The following is a 20,375-nucleotide window of genomic DNA, read 5'->3' on the forward strand; positions in this document are numbered from 1 at the left end:
TGTCGTGACAAGCCGGTGGCAGGGGTGGGGTGGGGGGCCCCCTATAATGGTCTCTTGTCCCCGGTCCCCTGCAAGTCTTTTGACAGCCCTGATTACAGGTATCATTATCATTACTATTATTATTATGATTTTTATTAATAATTTATTGGTTTTGCTCTGTGTAATTGCTATTTGCAATAGTGCCAGCAGCATTTACTAAGAAATTAGTGTAGGTTTTTGGGCTGTGGAAAAAATTAATGAAATTGTAATGTATACTTGTGGGAAAATCCTGCTCTACATACGACCATTTCGACTTACAAAGTCAAGGAACGAATTAACTTCATATGTAGAGGTACCACTGTACTTTGGAATTGTGTGTATAACAATGTGATTAATCGCACTCGAAGTGCATACGACAGGATAAAGTCTTAAATACCAATATTATGTGAATTAGAATCATATTTTAAGACGATTCGACACATGGTAAACACGAATATGGCGTAAAATAATGCTTTACTACACGGCGAAGACGTAAACGGTGCGTGCAGTTGTTGTGCAGCTAACATGGCAGGATGTGTCTGAGGAGAACTTTTCTACATGTCGGTCCATGATCAAACGTAAGTAAATAGTCCTTTATTTAAAGAAAGTTTGTAGTGTTTTCCTTGTAATCGCCGAACTCACGGCCATTTTTAACACAAAGTTGCAATTTCTGATGGGGTTGAAAATTTGACAGAACACCGGGCACACGAAGAGGGCAATAAGTATGGGGAGGGGGTGCAAACAAGCCACTGGTCGTCGGCCGAGTGATACTCTCGGTGGACAATCAGCCACAAAATGCAAGCCACTTACGTATTAAAATGATTCCCGTATTTGACATAATGCAAAATGCGATGTTTACTCACTTCCTCGTAAGTCCAATGGTCCCACAGCAGTAGGGCTTGTTTTGGCCAATATCTGCGGTGAACGGGAACCTTATAAAACCCAAAAAAGCTCACACGCCTCTCTGATGCAGCAACAATTTTCTGCAGCCGTTTGCCTAGCGTGATGCGAAAAATAAGCAAATTAATCTGCAAAATCAGCTGAATCCGCAGTCCATCCGCATGCTATAAAGCAATGCAATGCTGACCCGTGTGACGTCACATTCGCATTCGTCCTGAACCCGAGACTGAAGCCGGAAGTCACTCATTTTAATGGCACGGGATTCAAAAATTGACTAGGCCTGCAAGCAGGACTGAACGGGCCCTCGCAATCTAGCGCAACTCGGACGTCACGCAACTCGGACTGTGTGCAGGTCAGGGTGGTGGCAGATCCTCCTCTCTAATCATCTCATTAGAACCTAACATGCTCGAAAGTCGCCTATTTACATTCCCACACCCAAGAGATAAAAACCACTATTGGAAAGAGTACTACAAAAAAGGAGCCACTACTGAGCTGTGCAGCCAAGCCCTTATTCAAAACCAAAATTAATCTTCTAACTGGGCCAATTCGACCAAGTGTGCCAACTATTGTGGCTCCATAAGCTCCCTGAGTCTCTGAAAAAAAATATTTCCTTTAAATGGCGAACAAAGGGTCGTCACGGCAACAGACAGAGACACGTGGACATGGGCCGTAAAAAAGTATTTTAATAGGTCTTGAAACTACAATGACCAACATGAAAAGAACTGGACATGTTTTGGAAAAACGAGTGACTTTCTATCGCCACTAGTTGGCGCTGTAGGGTTGATGCAAATGACCCCTACAAGGCCCTTCAGGGTATGACTCTCAACAAGCACGGGAAGTTTGGCGCAGATATCTTGTATATCTGCCGAGTTATGACTGTTCAAAGTTTTTGGAGAGAAAAATTGTTGACAGTCATTTTCACTTTCCTGTTTGGACCCCTCCGCTTCAACGAAACTTCAATATTTTTCATCAGGCACCTGAACACAGGTCTTAAGGTTTCCCTTATGCAGGTTTGAGGTAGATTGATTTTTTCCCTTTAGAGGAGGAGTGTGTCCCATAAAAAAGGGCATTTCCTGTTCCCACTAGGAGGCGCCAGGCACAAATGGTAAATTTTCAATCCAGTCCTGCTCAGGCTGGTATACCTCACACACATGCCAGATTTAAAATAGATTGAACGTTGTATGAGGGAGTTATCAGTCATTTTCCGAATTCGGTGTTTTGGCGAAAAAATGGAAGAATTTGGCGCCCCGCCCAGGTCAGGCCCGTGAATGAAAACACACCATTTTTATAACTTAAGATTTCATATGCCTCATGAACAGTCTCACCAATTTTGAGAATGATCAAACTAATTCCCTAGGTGCCAAGGTGTAAAATGTGCACACTGTAAATCGATAAAAAGTTCACATTCAATCCAAAATACCCGATTTCCTGTAGGATTTGGAATGTGTGTGCAAGAGACTTTTTGGAGCAGTTTTGCACAAAGTTTTGACTCTCCAAATTTCATCACTCTATGTTAGAAAAACCTAAATGGAGAGGCCTTTTTGAAAATTTCAAGGGGGCGCCACTGAGCCATTTTGTTAAATTGTTTCGTAACGTTGCAAGATTATCGAACGTTATCCAAAGCCGCATGTATGTGCAAATTTTGGTGAGTTTTTATGCATATTCAAGCCTCCAAATGTAAACTCTTACTGTGAACCCATGAAAATTTCACATTCGAGCCAAAATACCCGATTTCCTGTTGGATTTGGAATATGGGTGCAAGAGACTTTTTGGAGCAGTTTTGCATAAGGTATCTACTCCCCAAATTTCCTTGCTCTATGTTGAAAAAACCCAATAGGAAAGGCCTTTTTTAAAACTTCTTTCTGTCGCCACTAGTGGGCACTGTAGAGTTGATGCAAATGACCCCTACAAAAACCTTCAGGGTATGACTCTCAACAAACACGGAAAGTTTGGCGCAGATATGTTGCATATCTGCCGAGTTATGACTGTTCAAAATTTTTGGCGAGACAAATTGTTGACGGTCATTTTCACTTCCAGTTTGGACCTCTCCGCTTCAACGAAACCTCAATATTTTTCATCAGGGACCTGAACACATGTCTTGAGGCTCCCCTGAAACAGGTTTGAGGTCAATAGATTTTTTTCCCTTGGAGGAGGAGCCTGTCTCGTAAAGAAGGCCATTTCCTGTTTCCACTAGGGGGCGCCAGGCCTAATGGGTAATATTTCAATGCAGTCGTGTTCAGGCTGGGATATCTCATATACATGCTAGAAATGAAAAAGATTGAACGTTGTATCACCGAGTTTTTAATCATATTCTGAATTTGGTATTTTGCCCAAAAATGGCCGACTTTGGGACCACGCCCAGGTCAGACCCTTGAGTGAAAACTCACCATTTTGAAAACTTAAGATCTCATATGTCTCCTGAATAGTCTGACCAATTTTGAAGACGATCCAACTATTTTCTTCAGCGACAAGGTCTCAAATGTAAATCGATAAAATTTCACATTTGATCCAAAATTTCCGGCTTCCTGTTGGGTTTGGAATATGGGTGCAAGAGACTTTTTGGAGCAGTTTTACACAATGTATCGACTCACCAAATTTCATCATTCTACGTTGAAAAAACCTAATAGGACAGGCCTTTTTGAAAATTTCAAGGGGGCGCCACTGAGCGATTTTGTTAAATTTTTTTGTAGATTATCAAAATTTACGCAAAGTTGCATGTATGTGCAAATTTTGGTGAGTTTTCGTGCATGTTCAGGCCTCCAAACGTAAACTCCAACTGTGAACCGAAAAAATTTCACATTTGATCCAAAATATCCGATTTCCTGTCGGATTTGGAATATGGGTGCAAGAGGCTTTTTTGAACAGTTAGGCATAAGGTATCTACTCCCCAAATTTCATCGCTCTACGTTGAAAACCTGAGAGGAGAGGCCTTTTTGAAAATTTTAAGGGTCAAGGGGGCGCCACTGAGCCATTTTTTGAAATTTTTTCAAAACGACGCTAGATTATCAAATTTTACGCGAATCTGCACGTATGTGCAAATTTTGGTGACTTTTCGTGCATGTTCAGGCCTCCAAATTGGCCATTTTCATTTGCCATGAAGAAAGAAGAATAATAATAATAACTAGGCCTGCAAGCAGGACTGAACGGGCCCTCGCAATCTAGCGCAACTCGGACGTCACGCAACTCGGACTGTGTGCAGGTCAGGCTGGTGGCAGATCCTCCTCTCTAATTATCTCATTAGAACCTAACATGCTCGAAAGTCGCCTATTTACATTCCCACACCCAAGAGATAAAAACCCCTATTGGAGAGAGTACTACAAAAAAGGAGCCACTACTGAGCTGTGCAGCCAAGCCCTTATTCAAAACCCAAAATTAATCTTCTAACTCGGCCAATTCGACCAAGTGTGCCAAATACTGTGGCTCTATAAGCTGCCTGAGTCTCTGAAAAAAAATATTTCCTTTAAATGGCGAACAAAGGGTCGTCACGGCAACAGACAGAGACACGTGGACATGGGCCGTAAATAAGTATTTTAATAGGTCTTGAAACTACAATGACCAACCTGAAAAGAACTGAACATGTATTGGAAAAACGAGTGACTTTCTATTGCCACTAGTTGGCGCTGTAGGTTTGATGCAAATGACCCCTACAAGGCCCTTCAGGGTATGACTCTCAACAAGCACGGGAAGTTTGCCGCAGATATGTTGTATATCTGCCGAGTTATGACTGTTCAAAATTTTTGGAGAGAAAAATTATTGACAGTCATTTTCACTTTCCTGTTTGGACCCCTCCGCTTCAACGAAACTTCAATATTTTTCATCAGGCACCTGAAGACAGGTCTTAAGGCTTCCCTTATGCAGGTTTGAGGTCGATTAATTTTTTCCCTTGGAGGAGGAGTGTGTCACCGTAAAAAAGGGCATTTCCTGTTCCCACTAGGAGGCGCCAGGCACAAATGGTAAATTTTCAATCCAGTCGTGCTCAGGCTGGTATACCTCACACACATGGCAGATTTAAAATAGATTGAACGTTGTATGAGGGAGTTATCAGTCATTTTCCGAATTCGGTGTTTTGGCGAAAAAATGGCCGACTTTGGCACCCCGCCCAGGTCAGGCCCGTGAATGAAAACACACCATTTTGATAACTTAAGATTTCATATGCCTCATGAACAGTCTCGCCAATTTTGAGAATGATCAAACTAATTCCCTAGGTGCCAAGGTGTAAAATGTGCACACTGTAAATCGATAAAAAATTCACATTCAATCCAAAATACCCGATTTCCTGTTGGGTTTGGAATACGCATGCAAGAGACTTTTTGGAGCAGTTTTGTACAAGGTATTGACTCTCCGAATTTCATCCATCTACGTTGAAAAAACCTAAATGGAGAGATCTTTTTGAAAATTTCAAGGGGGCGCCACTGAGCCATTTTGTTACATTTTTTCGTAACGTTGCAAGATTATTGAACGTTATGCAAAGCCGCATGTATGTCGAAATTTTTGTGAGTTTTCGTGCATGTTCAAGCCTCCAAATGTAAACTCCTACTGTGAACCGATAAAAATTTCACATTTGATCCAAAATACCCGATTTCCTGTTGGATTTGGAATACGGGTGCAAGAGACTTTTTGGAGCAGTTTTGCATAAGGTATCTACTCCCCAAATTTCCTCGCTCTATGTTGAAAAAAACCAATAGGAAAGGCCTTTTTTAAAACTTCTTTCTGTCGCCACTAGTTGGCACTGTAGAGTTGATGCAAATGACCCCTACAAGAACCTTCAGGGTATGACTCTCAACAAACACGGAAAGTTTGGCGCAGATATGTTGCATATCTGCCGAGTTATGACTGTTCAAAGTTTTTGGCGAGACAAATTGTTGACGGTCATTTTCACTTCCAGTTTGGACCTCTCCGCTTCAACGAAACCTAAATATTTTTCATCAGGCACCTGAACACATGTCTTGAGGCTCCCCTGAAACAGGTTTGAGGTCAATAGATTTTTTTCCCTTGGAGGAGGATCCTCTCTCGTAAAGAATGCCATTTCCTGTTCCCACTAGGGGGCGCCAGGCCTAATGAGTAATATTTCAATGCAGTCGTGTTCAGGCTGGGATATCTCATATACATGCTAGAAATGAAAAAGATTGAACGTTGTATCACGGAGTTTTTAATCATTTTCTGAATTTGGTATTTTGCCTAAAAATGGCCAACTTTGGGACTACGCCCAGGCCAGACCCTTGGATGAAAACTCACCATTTTGAAAACTTAAGATCTCATATGTCTCCTGAATAGTCTGACCAATTTTGAAGACGATCCAACTATTTTCTTCAGCGACAAGGTCTCAAATGTAAATCAATAAAATTTCGCATTTGATCCAAAATTTCCGACTTCCTGTTGGATTTGGAATATAGGTGCAAGAGACTTTTTGGAGCAGTTTTACACAATGTATCGACTCACCAAATTTCATCATTCTACGTTGAAAAAACCTAATAGGACAGGCCTTTTTGAAAATTTCAAGGGGGCGCCACTGAGCCTTTTTGTTAATTTTTTTCAAAGATTATCAAAATTTACGCAAAGTTGAACATATGTGCACATTTTGGTGAGTTTTCGTGCATGTTCAGGCCTCCAAATGTGAACTCCAACTGTGAACCGAAAAAATTTCAGATTCGATCCAAAATAACCGATTTCCTGTTGGATTTGGAATATGGGTGCAAGAGGCTTTTTTGAGCAGTTAGGCATAAGGTATCTACTCCCCAAATTTCATTGCTCTACGTTGAAAACCTGAGAGGAGAGGCCTTTTTGAAAATTTTAAGGGTCAAGGGGGCGCCACTGAGCCATTTTTTGACATTTTTTCAAAACGACGCAAGATTATCGAAATTTACGCGAATCTGCACGTATGTGCAAATTTTGGTGACTTTTCGTGCATGTTCAGGCCTCCAAATTGGCCATTTTCATTTGCCATGAAGAAAGAAGAATAATAACTAGGCCTGCAAGCAGGACTGAACGGGCCCTCGCAATCTAGCGCAACTCGGACGTCACGCAAGTCGGACTGTGTGCAGGTCAGGGTGGTGGCAGATCCTCCTCTCTAATCATCTCATTAGAACCTAACATGCTCGAAAGTCGCCTAATTACATTCCCACACCCAAGAGATAAAAACCCCTATTGGAGAGAGTACTACAAAAAAGGAGCCACTACTGAGCTGTGCAGCCAAGCCCTTATTCAAAACCAAAATTAATCTTCTAACTTGGCCAATTCGACCAAGTGTGCCAAATATTGTGGCTCTATAAGCTGCCTGAGTCTCTGAAAAAAAATATTTCCTTTAAATGGCGAACAAAGGGTCGTCACGGCAACAGACAGAGACACGTGGACATGGGCCGTAAAAAAGTATTTTAATAGGTCTTGAAACTACAATGACCAACATGAAAAGAACTGGACATGTTTTGGAAAAACGAGTGACTTCCTATCGCCACTAGTTGGCGCTGTAGGGTTGATGCAAATGACCCCTACAAGTTCCTTCAGGGTATGACTCTCAACAAGCACGGGAAGTTTGGCGCAGATATGTTCTATATCTGCCGAGTTATGATTGTTCAAAGTTTTTGGAGAGAAAAATTGTTGACAGTCATTTTCACTTTCCTGTTTGGACCCCTCCGCTTCAACGAAACTTCAATATTTTTCATCAGGCACCTGAAGACAGGTCTTAAGGCTTCCCTTATGCAGGTTTGAGGTAGATTGGTTTTTTCCCTTTAGAGGAGGAGTGTGTCCCGTAAAAAAGGGCATTTCCTGTTTCCACTAGGAGGCGCCAGGCACAAATGGTAAATTTTCAATCCAGTCCTGCTCAGGCTGGTATACCTCACACACATGCCAGATTTAAAATAGATTTAACATTGTATGAGGGTGTTATCAGTCATTTTCCGAATTTGGTGTTTTGGCGAAAAAATGGAAGAATTTGGCGCCCCGCCCAGGTCAGGCCCGTGAATGAAAACACACCATTTTTATAACTTAAGATTTCATATGCCTCATGAACAGTCTCGCCAATTTTGAGAATGATCAAACTAATTCCCTAGGTGTCAAGGTGTAAAATGTGCACACTGTAAATCGATAAAAAGTTCACATTCAATCCAAAATACCCGATTTCCTGTAGGATTTGGAATGTGTGTGCAAGAGACTTTTTGGAGCAGTTTTGCACAAAGTTTTGACTCTCCAAATTTCATCACTCTATGTTAGAAAAACCTAAATGGAGAGGCCTTTTTGAAAATTTCAAGGGGGCGCCACTGAGCCATTTTCTTAAATTGTTTCGTAACGTTGCAAGATTATCGAACGTTATCCAAAGCCGCATGTATGTGCAAATTTTGGTGAGTTTTTATGCATATTCAAGCCTCCAAATGTAAACTCTTACTGTGAACCCATGAAAATTTCACATTCGATCCAAAATACCCGATTTCCTGTTGGATCTGGAATATGGGTGCAAGAGACTTTTTGGAGCAGTTTTGCATAAGGTATCTACTCCCCAAATTTCCTTGCTCTATGTTGAAAAAACCCAATAGGAAAGGCCTTTTTTAAAACTTCTTTCTGTCGCCACTAGTTGGCACTGTAGAGTTGATGCAAATGACCCCTACAAGAACCTTCAGGGTATGACTCTCAACAAACACGGAAAGTTTGGCGCAGATATGTTGCATATCTGCCGAGTTATGACTGTTCAAAATTTTTGGCGAGACAAATTGTTGACGGTCATTTTCACTTCCAGTTTGGACCTCTCCGCTTCAACGAAACCTCAATATTTTTCATCAGGGACCTGAACACATGTCTTGAGGCTCCCCTGAAACAGGTTTGAGGTCAATAGATTTTTTTCCCTTGGAGGAGGAGCCTGTCTCGTAAAGAAGGCCATTTCCTGTTCCCACTAGGGGGCGCCAGGCCTAATGGGTAATATTTCAATGCAGTCGTGTTCAGGCTGGGATATCTCATATACATGCTAGAAATGAAAAAGATTGAACGTTGTATCACGGAGTTTTTAATCATTTTCTGAATTTGGTATTTTGCCCAAAAATGGCCGACTTTGGGACCACGCCCAGGTCAGACCCTTGAGTGAAAATTCCCCATTTTGAAAACTTAAGATCTCATATGTCTCCTGAATAGTCTGACCAATTTTGAAGACTATCCAACTATTTTCTTCAGCGACAAGGTCTCAAATGTAAATCGATAAAATTTCACATTTGATCCAAAATTTCCGGCTTCCTGTTGGGTTTGGAATATGGGTGCAAGAGACTTTTTGGAGCAGTTTTGCACAATGTATCGACTTGCCAAATTTCATCGTTCTACGTTGAAAAAACCTAATAGGAAAGGCCTTTTTGAAAATTTCAAGGGGGCGCCACTGAGCCATTTTGTTAAATTTTTTTGTAGATTATCAAAATTTACGCAAAGTTGCATGTATGTGCAAATTTTGGTGAGTTTTCGTGCATGTTCAGGCCTCCAAATGTAAACTCAAACTGTGAACCGATAAAAATTTCACATTTGATCCAAAATATCCGATTTCCTGTTGGATTTGGAATATGGGTGCAAGAGGCTTTTTTGAACAGTTAGGCATAAGGTATCTACTCCCCAAATTTCATTGCTATACGTTGAAAACCTGAGAGGAGAGGCCTTTTTGAAAATTTTAAGGGTCAAGGGGGCGCCACTGAGCCATTTTTTGACATTTTTTCAAAACGACACAAGATTATCGAAATTTACGCAAAGCCGCACGTTTGTGCAAATTTTGGTGACTTTTCGTGCATGTTCAGGCCTCCAAATTGGCCATTTTCATTTGCCCTGAAAAAAGAAGAATAATAATAATAACTAGCGCAACTCGGACGTCACGCAACTCGGACTGTGTGCAGGTCAGGGTGGTGGCAGATCCTCCTCTCTAATCATCTCATTAGAACCTAACATGCTCGAAAGTCGCCTATTTACATTCCCACACCCAAGAGATAAAAACCCCTATTGGAGAGAGTACTACAAAAAAGGAGCCACTACTGAGCTGTGCAGCCAAGCCCTTATTCAAAACCTAAATTAATCTTCTAACTGGGCCAATTCGACCAAGTGTGCCAACTATTGTGGCTCTATAAGCTCCCTGAGTCTCTGAAAAAAAATATTTCCTTTAAATGGCGAACAAAGGGTCGTCACGGCAACAGACAGAGACACGTGGACATGGGCCGTAAAAAAGTATTTTAATAGGTCTTGAAACTACAATGACCAACATGAAAAGAACTGGACATGTTTTGGAAAAACGAGTGACTTTATATCGCCACTAGTTGGCGCTGTCGGGTTGATGCAAATGACCCCTACAAGGCCCTTCAGGGTATGACTCTCAACAAGCACGGGAAGTTTGGCGCAGATATCTTGTATATCTGCCGAGTTATGACTGTTCAAAGTTTTTGGAGAGAAAAATTGTTGACAGTCATTTTCACTTTCCTGTTTGGACCCCTCCGCTTCAACGAAACTTCAATATTTTTCATCAGGCACCTGAAGACAGGTCTTAAGGTTTCCCTTATGCAGGTTTGAAGTAGATTGATTTTTTCCCTTTAGAGGAGGAGTGTGTCCCGTAAAAAAGGGCATTTCCTGTTCCCACTAGGAGGCGCCAGGCACAAATGGTAAATTTTCAATCCAGTCCTGCTCAGGCTGGTATACCTCACACACATGCCAGATTTAAAATAGATTGAACGTTGTATGAGGGAGTTATCAGTCATTTTCCAAATTCGGTGTTTTGGCGAAAAAATGGAAGAATTTGGCGCCCCGCCCAGGTCAGGCCCGTGAATGAAAACACACCATTTTTATAACTTAAGATTTCATATGCCTCATGAACAGTCTCACCAATTTTGAGAATGATCAAACTAATTCCCTAGGTGCCAAGGTGTAAAATGTGCACACTGTAAATCGATAAAAAGTTCACATTCAATCCAAAATACCCGATTTCCTGTAGGATTTGGAATGTGTGTGCAAGAGACTTTTTGGAGCAGTTTTGCACAAAGTTTTGACTCTCCAAATTTCATCACTCTATGTTAGAAAAACCTAAATGGAGAGGCCTTTTTGAAAATTTCAAGGGGGCGCCACTGAGCCATTTTGTTAAATTGTTTCGTAACGTTGCAAGATTATCGAACGTTATCCAAAGCCGCATGTATGTGCAAATTTTGGTGAGTTTTTATGCATATTCAAGCCTCCAAATGTAAACTCTTACTGTGAACCCATGAAAATTTCACATTCGACCCAAAATACCCGATTTCCTGTTGGATTTGGAATATGGGTGCAAGAGACTTTTTGGAGCAGTTTTGCATAAGGTATCTACTCCCCAAATTTCCTTGCTCTATGTTGAAAAAACCCAATAGGAAAGGCCTTTTTTAAAACTTCTTTCTGTCGCCACTAGTTGGCACTGTAGAGTTGATGCAAATGACCCCTACAAGAACCTTCAGGGTATGACTCTCAACAAACACGGAAAGTTTGGCGCAGATATGTTGCATATCTGCCGAGTTATGACTGTTCAAAATTTTTGGCGAGACAAATTGTTGACGGTCATTTTCACTTCCAGTTTGGACCTCTCCGCTTCAACGAAACCTCAATATTTTTCATCAGGGACCTGAACACATGTCTTGAGGCTCCCCTGAAACAGGTTTGAGGTCAATAGATTTTTTTCCCTTGGAGGAGGAGCCTGTCTCGTAAAGAAGGCCATTTCCTGTTCCCACTAGGGGGCGCCAGGCCTAATGGGTAATATTTCAATGCAGTCGTGTTCAGGCTGGGATATCTCATATACATGCTAGAAATGAAAAAGATTGAACGTTGTATCACGGAGTTTTTAATCATTTTCTGAATTTGGTATTTTGCCCAAAAATGGCCAACTTTGGGACCACGCCCAGGTCAGACCTTTGAGTGAAAACTCACCATTTTGAAAACTTAAGATCTCATATGTCTCCTGAATAGTCTGACCAATTTTGAAGACGATCCAACTATTTTCTTCAGCGACAAGGTCTCAAATGTAAATCGATAAAATTTCACATTTGATCCAAAATTTCTGGCTTCCAGTTGGGTTTGGAATATGGGTGCAAGAGACTTTTTGGAGCAGTTTTGCACAATGTATCGACTCGCCAAATTTCATCGTTCTACGTTGAAAAAACCTAATAGGAAAGGCCTTTTTGAAAATTTCAAGGGGGCGCCACTGAGCCATTTTGTTAAATTTTTTTGTAGATTATCAAAATTTACGCAAAGTTGCATGTATGTGCAAATTTTGGTGAGTTTTCGTGCATGTTCAGGCCTCCAAATGTAAACTCAAACTGTGAACCGATAAAAATTTCACATTTGATCCAAAATATCCGATTTCCTGTTGGATTTGGAATATGGGTGCAAGAGGCTTTTTTGAACAGTTAGGCATAAGGTATCTACTCCCCAAATTTCATTGCTCTACGTTGAAAACCTGAGAGGAGAGGCCTTTTTGAAAATTTTAAGGGTCAAGGGGGCGCCACTGAGCCATTTTTTGACATTTTTTCAAAACGACACAAGATTATCGAAATTTACGCAAAGCCGCACGTTTGTGCAAATTTTGGTGACTTTTCGTGCATGTTCAGGCCTCCAAATTGGCCATTTTCATTTGCCCTGAAAAAAGAAGAATAATAATAATAATAACTAGGCCTGCAAGCAGGACTGAACGGGCCCTCGCAATCTAGCGCAACTCGGACGTCACGCAACTCGGACTGTGTGCAGGTCAGGGTGGTGGCAGATCCTCCTCTCTAATCATCTCATTAGAACCTAAGATGCTCGAAAGTAGCAAAAACCCCTATTGGAGAGAGTACTACAAAAAAGGAGCCACTACTGAGCTGTGTAGCCAAGCCCTTATTCAAAACCCAAAATTAATCTTCTAAGTGGGCCAATTCGACCAAGTGTGCCAAATATTGTGGCTCTATAAGCTGCCTGAGTCTCTGAAAAAAAATATTTCCTTTAAATGGCGAACAAAGGGTCGTCACGGCAACAGACAGAGACACGTGGACATGGGCCGTAAATAAGTATTTTAATAGGTCTTGAAACTACAATGACCAACCTGAAAAGAACTGAACATGTATTGGAAAAACGAGTGACTTTCTATCGCCACTAGTTGGCGCTGTAGGTTTGATGCAAATGACCCCTACAAGGCCCTTCAGGGTATGACTCTCAACAAGCACGGGAAGTTTGGCGCAGATATGTTGTATATCTGCCGAGTTATGACTGTTCAAAGTTTTTGGAGAGAAAAATTGTTGACAGTCATTTTCACTTTCCTGTTTGGACCCCTCCGCTTCAACGAAACTTCAATATTTTTCATCAGGCACCTGAAGACAGGTCTTAAGGCTTCCCTTATGCAGCTTTGAGGTAGATTGATTTTTTCCCTTTAGAGGAGGAGTGTGTCCCGTAAAAAAAGGGCATTTCCTGTTCCCACTAGGAGGCGCCAAGCACAAATGGTAAATTTTCAATCCAGTCCTGCTCAGGCTGGTATACCTCACACACATGCCAGATTTAAAATAGATTGAACGTTGTATGAGGGAGTTATCAGTCATTTTCCGAATTCGGTGTTTTGGCGAAAAAATGGCCGACTTTGGCACCCCGCCCAGGTCAGGCCCGTGAATGAAAACACACCATTTTGATAACTTAAGATTTCATATGCCTCATGAACAGTCTCGCCAATTTTGAGAATGATCAAACTAATTCCCTAGGTGCCAAGGTGTAAAATGTGCACACTGTAAATCGATAAAAATTTCACATTCAATCCAAAATACCCGATTTCCTGTTGGGTTTGGAATATGCATGCAAGAGACTTTTTGGAGCAGTTTTGTACAAGGTATCGACTCTCCGAATTTCATCCCTCTACGTTGAAAAAACCTAAATGGAGAGGCCTTTTTGAAAATTTCAAGGGGGCGCCACTGAGCCATTTTGTTACATGTTTTCGTAACGTTGCAAGATTATTGAACGTTATGCAAAGCCACATGTATGTCCAAATTTTTGTGAGTTTTCGTGCATGTTCAAGCCTCCAAATGTAAACTCCTACTGTGAACCGATAAAAATTTCACATTCGATCCAAAATACCCGATTTCCTGTTGGATTTGGAATACGGGTGCAAGAGACTTTTTGGAGCAGTTTTGCACAAGGTATCGACTCCCCAAATTTCATCACTCTCTGTCAAAAAAACCTAATAGGAAACGCCTTTTTGAAAAATTCAAGGGGGCGCCACTGAGGCATTTTGCTACATTTTTTCGTAACATTGCAAGATTATCGAACGTTATCTAAAGCCGCATGTATGTGCAAATTTTTACGAGTTTTTGTGCATATTCAAGCCTCCAAATGTAAACTCCTACTGTGAACCCATGAAAATTTCACATTCGATCCAAAATACCCGATTTCCTGTTGGATTTGGAAAATGGGTGCAAGAGACTTTTTGGAGCAGTTTTGCATAAGGTATCTACTCCCCAAATTTCCTTGCTCTATGTTGAAAAAACCCAATAGGAAAGGCCTTTTTTAAAACTTCTTTCTGTCGCCACTAGTTGGCACTGTAGAGTTGATGCAAATGACCCCTACAAGAACCTTCAGGGTATGACTCTCAACAAACACGGGAAGTTTGGCGCAGATATGTTGTATATCTGCCGAGTTATGACTGTTCAAAGTTTTTTGCGTGACAAATTGTTGACGTTCATTTTCACTTTCCTGTTTGGACCCCTCCGCCTCAACAAAACCTCAATATTTTTCATCAGGCACCTGAACACAGGTCTTAAGGCTCCCCTGATGCAGGTTTGAGGTCAACAGATTTTTTTCCCTTGGAGGAGGAACCTGTCTCGTAAAAAAAGGCATTTCCTGTTCTCACTAGGGGGCGCTAGACCTAATGGGTAATATTTCAATGCACTCGTGTTAAGGGTGGGATACCACACATACATGCCAAATATGAAAAAGATTGAACGTTGTGTCAAGGAACTATAAGTCATTTACTGAATTTGTCATTTTGCCGAAAAAATGGTCGACTTTGGCACCACGCCCAGGTCAGACCCGTGAATGAAAACGCACCATTTTCAAAACTTAAGATTTCATATGTCTCCTGAACAGTCTCACCAATTTTGAAGATGATCCAACTAACTCCCTCGGCGAAAAGGTCTCAAATGTGCACCCTGTAAATCGATAAAAATTTCATATTTGATCCAAAATAACCGATTTCCTGTTGGGTTTGGAATATGCGTGTAAATGCTTTTTTGGAGCGGTTTTGGACAAGGTATAGACCCCCCAAATTTCATTGCTCTACGCTGACAGACCCTAATGTTATAGGCCAATTTTAAAATTTCAAGGGGGCGCCACTGAGCCATTTTGTTATATTTTTTTGCAACGTTGCAAAATTATCGAAATTTACAATTTTCCGGACGTATGTGCAAATTTTGGTGACTTTTCGTGCATGTTCAGGCCTCCAAATTGGCCGTTTTCATTTGCCCTGAAAAAAAAAAAAAAAAAAAAAAATAAAAAAAAAAATAATCCTTTGCAAAACAATAGGGCCTTCGCACGCTTAGTGCTCGGGCCCTAATAATAATAATAATAATAATAATAATAATAATAATAATCCTTTGCAAAACAATAGGGCCTTCGCACGCTTAGTGCTCGGGCCCTAATAATAATAATAACTAGGCCTGCAAGCAGGACTGAACGGGCCCTCGCAATCTAGCGCAACTCGGACGTCATGCAACTCGGACAGTGTGCAGGTCAGGGTGGTGGCAGATCGTCCTCTCTAATCATCTCATTAGAACCTAACATGCACGAAAGTTGCCTCTTTACATTCACACACCTAAGAGATAAAAACCCCTATTGGACAGAGGACTACAAAAAAGGAGCGAATAAAGGGTCATCACAGCAACAGACAGAGACATGTGGACATGGGCCGTAAAATAAGTATTTTAAAAGGTCTTGAAACTACAATGACCAACCTGAAAAGAACTGGACATATATTTAAAAAAATGAGTGACTTTCTATTGCCACTAGTTGGCGCTGTAGGGTTGATGCAAATGACCCCTACAGGACCCTTCAGACTATGACTCAACAAGCACGATATGTTTGGCGCAGATATGTTGTAGAAGTTATGACTGTTCAAAACTTGTGGTGAGACGAAATGGCTTCAGTCATTTTTACTTCTCCTGTTGGACCCTTCTGCTTCAACCAAACCTCAGTATTTTTCATCAGGCACCTGAACACATGTCTTCAGGCTCCCCTGATGCAGGTTTGAGGTGAATAGATTTTTTTTTCCTTGGAGGAGGAGCCTGTTTCGTAAAAAAGGCATTTCCTGTTCCCACTAGGGGGCGCTAGGCCTAATGAGTAATATTTCAATGCACTCGTGTTCAGGGTGGGATCCCGCACATACATGCCAGATATGAAAAAGATTGAACGTTGTTTCAAGGAGCTATTAGTCCTTTACTGAATTTGTCATTTTGCCGAAAAAATGGCCGACTTTGGCACCACGCCCAGGTCAGACCCATGAATGAAAACACACCATTTTGAAAAGTTTAGATTTCATAGGTCTCCTGAATTGTCTAACCAATTTTGAAGATGATCCAATTGATTCCCTCTGTGACAAGGTCTCAAATGTGCACCCTGTTAATTGATAAAAATTTCACATTCGATCCAAAATACCCGATTTCCTGTTGGGTTTGGAATATGGGTGCAAGAGACTTTTTGGAGCAGTTTTGCACAAGGTATCGACTCCCCAAATTTCATTGCTCTACGTTAAAAAAACCTAATAGGAAACGCCTTTTTGAAAAATTCAAGGGGGCGCCACTGAGCCATTTTGTTACATTTTTTTGTAACGTTGCAAGATTATCGAAATCCACACAAAGCCGCATGTATGTGCAAAATTTGGTGAGTTTTCGTGCATGTCCAGGCCTCCAAATGTAAACTGTACTAGAAATGGACAGAAATTTCACATTTGATCCAAAATACCCGATTTTCTGTTGGATTTGGAATATGGGTGCAAGAGGCTTTTTTGAGCAGTTAGGCATAAGGTATCTACTCCCCAAATTTCATTGCTCTACGTTGAAAAAACCCAACAGGAAAGGCCTTTTTTAAAACTTCTTTCTGTCGCCACTAGTTGGCACTGTAGAGTTGATGCAAATGACCCCTACAAGAACCTTCAGGGTATGACTCTCAACAAACACGGAAAGTTTGGCGCAGATATGTTGCATATCTGCCGAGTTATGACTGTTCAAAGTTTTTGGCGAGACAAATTGTTGACGGTCATTTTCACTTCCAGTTTGGACCTCTCCGCTTCAACGAAACCTCAATATTTTTCATCAGGCACCTGAACACATGTCTTGAGGCTCCCCTGAAACAGGTTTGAGGTCAATAGATTTTTTTCCCTTGGAGGAGGAGCCTGTCTCGTAAAGAAGGCCATTTCCTGTTTCCACTAGGGGCGCCAGGCCTAATGGGTAATATTTCAATGCAGTCGTGTTCAGGCTGGGATATCTCATAAACATGCTAAAAATGAAAAAGATTGAACGTTGGATCACGGAGTTTTTAATCATTTTCTGAATTTGGTATTTTGCCTAAAAATGGCCGACTTTGGGACCACGCCCAGGCCAGACCCTTGAATGAAAACACACCATTTTGAAAACTTAAGATCTCATAGGTCTCCTGAATAGTCTGACCAATTTTGAAGACAATCCAACTTTATCCTTCAGCGACAAGGTCTCAAATGTAAATCGATAAAATTTCGCATTTGACCCAAAATTTCCAGCTTCCTGTTGGGTTTGGAATATGGGTGCAAGAGACTTTTTGGAGCAGTTTTGTACAATGTATCGACTCACTAAATTTCATTGTTCTACGTTGAAAAAACCTAATAGGAGAGGCCTTTTTGAAAATTTCAAGGGGGCGCCACTGAGCCATTTTGTTAAATTTTTTTGTAGATTATCAAAATTTACGCAAAGTTGAATGTATGTGCAAATTTTGGTGAGTTTTCGTGCATGTTCAAGCCTCCAAACGTAAACTCCAACTGTGAACCGAAAAAATTTCACATTCGATCCAAAATACCCGATTTCCTGTTGGATTTGGAATATGGGTGCAAGAGGCTTTTTTGAACAGTTAGGCATAAGGTATCTACTCCCCAAATTTCATTGCTCTACGTTGAAAACCTGAGAGGAGAGGCCTTTTTGAAAATTTTAAGGGTCAAGGGGGCGCCACTGAGCCATTTTTTGACATTTTTTCAAAACGACGCAAGATTATCGAAATTTACGCGAATCTGCACGTATGTGCAAATTTTGGTGACTTTTCGTGCATGTTCAGGCCTCCAAATTGGCCATTTTCATTTGCCATGAAGAAAGAAGAATAATAACTAGGCCTGCAAGCAGGACTGAACGGGCCCTCGCAATCTAGCGCAACTCGGACGTCACGCAACTCGGACTGTGTGCAGGTCAGGGTGTTGGCAGATGCTCCTCTCTAATCATCTCATTAGAACATAACATGCTCGAAAGTCGCCTATTTACATTCCCACACCCAAGAGATAAAAACCCCTATTGGAGAGAGTACTACAAAAAAGGAGCCACTACTGAGCTGTGCAGCCAAGCCCTTATTCAAAACCAAAATTAATCTTCTAACTGGGCCAATTCGACGAAGTGTGCCAAATATTGTGGCTATATAAGCTGCCTGAGTCTTTGAAAAAAAATATTTCCTTTAAATGGCGAATAAAGGGTCGTCACGGCAACAGACAGAGACACGTGGACATGGGCTGTAAATAAGTATTACAATAGGTCTTCAAATTACAATGACCAACCTGAAAAGAACTGGACATGTATTGGAAAAACGAGTGACTTTCTATTGCCACTAGTTGGCGCTGTAGGGTTGATGCAAATGATCTCTACAAGGCCCTTCAGGGTATGACTCTCAACAAGCACGGGAAGTTTGGCGCAGATATGTTGTATATCTGCCGAGTTATGACTGTTCAAAGTTTTTGGAGAGAAAAATTGTTGACAGTCATTTTCACTTTCCTGTTTGGACCCCTCCGCTTCAACGAAACTTCAATATTTTTCATCAGGCACCTGAAGACAGGTCTTAAGCCTTCCCTTATGCAGGTTTGAGGTCAACAGATTTTTTTTCCTTGGAGGAGGAACCTGTCTCGTAAAAAAAGGCATTTCCTGTTCTCACTAGGGGGCGCTAGGCCTAATGGGTAATATTTCAATGCACTCGTGTTAAGGGTGGGATGTCGCACATACATGCCAGATATGAAAAAGATGGAACGTTGTGTGAAGGAACTATTAGTCATTTACTGAATTTGTCATTTTGCCGAAAAAATGGCCGACTTTGGCACCCCGCCCAGGTCAGGCCCGTGAATGAAAACACACCATTTTGATAACTTAAGATTTCATATGCCTCATGAACAGTCTCGCCAATTTTGAGAATGATCAAACTAATTCCCTAGGTGCCAAGGTGTAAAATGTGCACACTGTAAATCGATAAAAATTTCACATTCAATCCAAAATACCCGATTTCCTGTTGGGTTTGGAATATGCATGCAAGAGACTTTTTGGAGCAGTTTTGTACAAGGTATCGACTCTCCGAATTTCATCCCTCTACGTTGAAAAAACCTAAATGGAGAGGCCTTTTTGAAAATTTCAAGGGGGCGCCACTGAGCCATTTTGTTACATGTTTTCGTAACGTTGCAAGATTATTGAACGTTATGCAAAGCCACATGTATGTCCAAATTTTTGTGAGTTTTCGTGCATGTTCAAGCCTCCAAATGTAAACTCCTACTGTGAACCGATAAAAATTTCACATTCGATCCAAAATACCCGATTTCCTGTTGGATTTGGAATACGGGTGCAAGAGACTTTTTGGAGCAGTTTTGCACAAGGTATCGACTCCCCAAATTTCATCACTCTCTGTTAAAAAAACCTAATAGGAAACGCCTTTTTGAAAAATTCAAGGGGGCGCCACTGAGGCATTTTGCTACATTTTTTCGTAACATTGCAAGATTATCGAACGTTATCTAAAGCCGCATGTATGTGCAAATTTGTACAAGTTTTTGTGCATATTCAAGCCTCCAAATGTAAACTCCTACTGTGAACCCATGAAAATTTCACATTCGATCCAAAATACCCGATTTCCTGTTGGATTTGGAATATGGGTGCAAGAGACTTTTTGGATCAGTTTTGCATAAGGTATCTACTCCCCAAATTTCCTTGCTCTATGTTGAAAAAACCCAATAGGAAAGGCCTTTTTTAAAACTTCTTTCTGTCGCCACTAGTTGGCACTGTAGAGTTGATGCAAATGACCCCTACAAGAACCTTCAGGGTATGACTCTCAACAAACACGGGAAGTTTGGCGCAGATATGTTGTATATCTGCCGAGTTATGACTGTTCAAAGTTTTTTGCGTGACAAATTGTTGACGTTCATTTTCACTTTCCTGTTTGGACCCCTCCGCCTCAACGAAACCTCAATATTTTTCATCAGGCACCTGAACACAGGTCTTAAGGCT

The sequence above is a fragment of the Corythoichthys intestinalis genome, chromosome 14 (assembly GCF_030265065.1).
Source record: "Corythoichthys intestinalis isolate RoL2023-P3 chromosome 14, ASM3026506v1, whole genome shotgun sequence".
Classification (NCBI taxonomy): Eukaryota; Metazoa; Chordata; class Actinopteri; order Syngnathiformes; family Syngnathidae; genus Corythoichthys; species Corythoichthys intestinalis.